Source organism: Belonocnema kinseyi, chromosome 8 (genome assembly GCF_010883055.1).
Source record: "Belonocnema kinseyi isolate 2016_QV_RU_SX_M_011 chromosome 8, B_treatae_v1, whole genome shotgun sequence".
Taxonomy (NCBI): Eukaryota; Metazoa; Arthropoda; class Insecta; order Hymenoptera; family Cynipidae; genus Belonocnema; species Belonocnema kinseyi.
This window is the reverse complement of record NC_046664.1, coordinates 77544674-77550235: the sequence shown is the minus strand read 5'-3', so window position 1 is coordinate 77550235 and position 5562 is coordinate 77544674. Positions and strand designations below refer to the sequence as shown.

Genomic DNA, 5562 nt, shown 5'->3' with positions numbered 1-5562 from the left:
TACATAAACGTAGAATAATGTCTTCTTATGCTCTCCTCAAATTTTGAGTTCGATATTTCATTTACCAAAAAAGTTCTATGGTTCACAAAAAAATTTTGTTCAGTGGAAAAAAGAGGTTGGTAATGTAGGAATCCCACTGTGTCGCATGCCCTTAAATTGAAATATTAAACTTACCTCGATGTAGGCATCGCATTAGTCTGCCAGCTGTCAATGGAACGCCCTTATTACATGCTGATTTATGCAATTCACAATGATTTGCATAAATTTTCCCGTCACTACCGCAAACGGGTTTGTGGCGTCTGGCACACCTCGTAGTGCAAATGCAGAGTGCAACTCCTCCATCCGGAGAAATTTGGCATTCTCTACCAGCTCCGCAATATTTTTCTAGGCACGGTTCTGTAAAGGAGAAATGGATCTCTCAAAATTAAACGAAACCAGAGTTTGAATAGGTGCCAACTATTCAGGAAGAAGCGTTCTTGTTCAATTGTTTTTCTTACTTTTACTATACTGTATGTGGGATGAATATTCTAGTATTGAGTATTCTAATATTACGTCAGACTCGGTCGGTAACGTCAAAATCTATACGGCTATACTACTTGGTGGACTGTAAAGAATTGAAAATTAATTTTCTTTTCAGATAGAAAAGTCATTTCTTTAATTATTGTTGGCAATTTGGGAAGTATGTGACTAGGACATTTTATTAAGAAAAATTTAATTTGCTGTGATTGAGGTTGGGTTACATTGTTGTAATATTTGGCGGGAAAATCTTGTAATTTTGCATGTGCCCTTAAGTGTGTTTTTTAAAGATGTCAAGCGATTATTTTTGCACTTAGAAAGGTACAAGGAGAAAATATAAATGACCAAAGACTGTGATCCTTTCAAGAAATCGTGTAAGAGTTCTTTATAATCCTTAAACTTCTCCGATTTTTTCTAAGTCTCTTCAACTTTTTTTAAATCATTTAAAACCCTTCGTAACTAAAATTAATTAAAATCTCTTAAAATCTTTTAAACTTTCTTAAATTGCTTGAAATCGGTTAAAAGTCCTTAACATCTTGAATTTTTTTTAAATCACTAAAATTGTCTTAAAATCTTATAAAATCTCTTGTAAATCCTTAAACCTTTTTGATCTCGCCATGTCCCTATTTATTTCACTTGAATTCTTAGAAATCTTGTAAGACTTCTTGAAAATCCTTAAACTCCTCTGAATTTTTATGAAATCCCTTTAACTTCTTTAAAATCTTTCAAAATGGAGTAAAGTTAATTAAAATCCTATGAATTTTCCTAAATTCCTTATAATACTAAAAAAATTAACATTCTTTGAAATCTCTTCAAATTCATTGAAACCTTTTTGAATAAATTTGCAGTAACTCGCTTGATCTCAAGAAAGTTTCAGTGATTTTTAAGAATGCCAAGCAATGATTTTAAAGAAGTTGAAGGGAGTTCAACAAAATTTGAAAGTACTTTCTAGAAATATTACAGGATTTCTAAGAATTCAAGTAATTTTAAGGACTTACTAAGGTCTTGGTGAAACTTTAAATTTTTTAAATTATTTCAGATAATTTTTAAATATTTTCCATAATTTTAAAGAATTTAAAGGGAGTTCAAAGAATTTTGGAAGTCTTTTAGGAATTTCAAGAAATCTTACAGATTTTCTAAGAATTCAAATAATTTAAAGGAATTACTAGGAACCTGGCGCGATTTTAAAGCTTCTTTTTAAATGAAGTAAAAATAATTCAAAAATAATTCAAAAAGGTTTAAGGATTTACAAGAGATTTTATAAGATTTTAATACAGCTCTAGTGACTTAAGAATCTCAAGCGAGTAATTGTAAAGTTATTTAAAAATATTTTAAGGCATTTGACAAAATTCAAGATTTTAAGGATTTTCAAGAGATTGAAAGGAATTTAAGAAATTTAGAAATATTTTAAGTGATTACAATTAATTTTAGTCAATTTCGAGATACTTTAAAAGATTTTAAATTATTACGACGAAATTTTTATTTCCTTCTTCCACCTTTCTCTTATTTTAAAATAAAAACTAATTTAAAATTTGAACTTTTTTATTAATCATACGCAGGGTGGCGACTTCACAGAGAAACAGGATAAAGGTCGGGATTTTAATTTAAAAACCAAGAATTTACGTGAGTTTGGTTGGAATTTAATTCATTCAACTGAAAATTTGAGTATCTCTTTTTGATTGAAAATTATCCTTTCCTTGTTCAAAATTCAAAAAAATTCAGTTGAATTTCTAACTAGAAAATATCAATTTTCAATAAAAATAGAATAAGTTCATTTTTAATTGTCAAAGTTTATATAGAATTAGGCAAATATTTAAATTTTGAACGAAACTAATAAGATTTCAATAAAAATGATTAAATTTCGACCAAAAAAGTCGAATTAAAAAAAAACATTAATTAATTTAATTTTCAAGTAAAAACATCAACTTTCAACAAAATAAAGTAAAACTCTACTATAGTGCCGATTTTGGGGCTGACGGTGGTTGGGAACTAACTCATTACAGCCCGCTTCGCTTTTGCGCGGCGTCAATTCTCGGAAGGGCTATAGAAGGGAAAGCTATTGAAGGATTCCACTGTAGTTTATTTTTAAATCAAAAAAATTAATTTGCAACTAAACTGATGAATCTTCTAACACAAAAATAAAATTTTAAACCAATTGTTTATTTTTCAATTAAAGCGAACTACAAAAGATCAATTTTGAACTTCAAAGATAATAGTTAAATGTTTAGTTTAAAAAAATAATAAAAAAATTTGTTAAATTTTCAACCCAGGTGATAAATTTTCAATGGAAACTAGAAAAATTACATATTTAGCTTTAAAAAATAATTTAAAAAAGAACTAACAAACAATAAAATCCAGAAAAATATCTGAGTTATCAACCAAAGAAATTAATTTTTAACTGCATTGAATGAATTACAAAAAGTGGAATTCTCAATTAAAATTAAAATAATTAATTCTCAACCAAGAAGTATTATTTTATCCTAACAAAGACAAATTTTCTACAAAATACAACATTTTTCAATTGAATAGTTGAACTTTGGAATGAAAACAGATTGATTTTCAACTTGAAATAAAATAGTTAAATATTCAATTAAACAGAAAAAGAATTTTTAAAAATATATTAATTTCTATCCTAACCGATCAATTTTTAACGAAAAAGATTCAATTTTTACCAAAAAAATCGAATTTAAAACAAAAAACATAAATTGTCAACTAAAAATATAAATTTTCAAGAAAACTGGAATATTTAAATTTTCAGTTGAAAAAAAATAATTTTAAAACAAGACAGAAAAAACCATACATTTTAAACAAGATAGTTCAATTTAGAACCAGACATTAATTTTCAACTAAATTGATGAATCTACAAACACAAAAATAAATTCTTCACCGAATAGTAGAATTTTCAACTTAAACAATGAATTTTTAATTAAAAAGAATAATTTTATACTAAAAAAGACAAACAAAAAACACAATAATTTTTAACTAAAAAGGGGAATTTTGTTACTAAAAAGGTGAATTAACAACGAAAAATAATTATTTTCTACCATAAAAGAGAAATTTTCAAAAACATTAATGAATTTTTTAAAACTAAAACAGATAAATTTATAAACAAAACAGAATATTTAAATTTTCGCTTTAAAACATTTTTTTTAAATAAATAAATCTAGTACCAAACGGATAAATTTTTAACAGAAAAGATTAAATTACTACCCGAAAAGTCGACTTTTTAAAAGATTATATTAATTTCCAACTAAAAGGATAAATTTTCAAAGAAAACTAGAATAATCAATCAGTATTTTAGCTAAATTCAGCAAATTAAAATTAATTAAAATTAAAACAGTCGAAGAAAGGAAAAACAGTTTGGATCTGCTGTATCTACAATTGTTTTGTATATTTGAAAACTAGAATAGTTACCTTATCAGTTCAAAAATTAATTAAATAAAAGAAAAAAATGCAGTAAAATAGTTCAATTAACAGCCAAACAAAATTAAATTTTAAATAAATTGAGTGAAGTTTTAACGAAATAATTAAACATTTAATTAAAACGATGAATTTTCTACAAAGAAGAATTATTTTCTAACAAAAAAATACAAATTTGATACTAAAATACAATAATTTGCAATCGGATAGTTGACATTTCAACTATAAAAGAACAATATTCAAATTAAAGAGAATAGTTGAATTTCGGGTGAAAAAATTAAAGGTTTTTAACAAAAAAGAATTAATTTCTACTAAAAAATTGAATTAAAAAAAGTACATTAATTTTCAACTGAAAAGGGGATTTTTTGAACTAAAACGATGAATTTTTAACGAAACAGAATGATTTTCTACCAGAAAAGACACATTTTCATAAAAATACATGAATTTTAAACTAAAACAAATAAATTTACAAACAAAACAGAATATTAAAATTTTAAAAAAATAAATTTGTTCAAACAGATTAATTTTTAACAAAGCGGATAAATTTTTAACAGAAAAGATTAAATTTCTACCAGAAAAATCGAATTTTCAAAAGAATATATTAATCTCCAAGTAATTAAGGATAAATTTTCAAGGAAAACTAGAATAGTTACATTTTTAGTTTAAAAAGTTAATTCATAAAGGAAAAAATTCAGTAAAACAGTTCGATTAATATACAAAAAAATTGTTTTTTAACTAAATTGAATGAAGTTTAAAAAAAATAGTTAAAGATTCAACTAAAACGATAAGTTTGGAAAAAAGAATTATTTTCTACAAAAAAAAAGACCAATCATACACAGAAATGAAATAATTTTCAACCGAATAGTTGAACTTTTGGTAAAAATTAAATTGTTACTTAAAATAAATAATAGTTCAATTTTAAAATAAGCAGATGAATGTGCACCAACAAAGGTAATATAATAATAAAGATATTTAATCATTATTTTTGACTTATATAATTAAAACTACAAAATAATAAGTAATTAATTTGATAATAATAAGAATATAGAATATTAATATTCATTATTATTAACATTTAATATGCATGTATATATTATTTTTAAAATTAAGAAAGGAAAGTTTAAGGTATACTATATATTAATATAGGGACTGCTATACTGTATAGTGTATATAGTAATACAGGAAGGCCACTCCCCTAACTTTCACTCGAGACAAGTAAGAAGGAAGCGATACTCATCAGCCTTCGATAGCTCAGTTGGTAGAGCGGTGGACTGTAGTTGGAATTTAAAAAGTAGACATCCATAGGTCGCTGGTTCAAATCCGGCTCGAAGGAAAATATTTTTTTTTTCGTTTTTTTTTTAGACTTCTACTTAGAATGAGAAAAAATTTATTTTTTACAAATATTTCTTTTTTACTTTAGTAATTAATATAAATGACAATGTCGAAAATAACTTTAAAAGCATTATGATGGATGAAACCGAAAAAAAACAATTAAAAAAAACTTCTTAAATTTTATGAGGTGTACAATTGAATGAAAAAATTCATTTAAAATAAACAAATTCTTATGATTTAGTCATTTTAAAACCTTTAAAACTTTTTAAAAATTCTTTCAAATGAAACCAAAAA

General features: G+C 24.7%; 1 non-coding gene across 1 annotated transcript; it reads left to right on the top strand.

The window, feature by feature from the left end:
• The first annotated feature begins 5176 nt into the window (after nucleotides 1-5176).
• On the top strand, nucleotides 5177-5269 carry Trnay-gua. The gene is made up of 2 exons: nucleotides 5177-5213; nucleotides 5234-5269. It is a non-coding gene; the product is annotated as a tRNA-Tyr (tRNA).
• The last annotated feature ends 293 nt before the right edge of the window (nucleotides 5270-5562 follow it).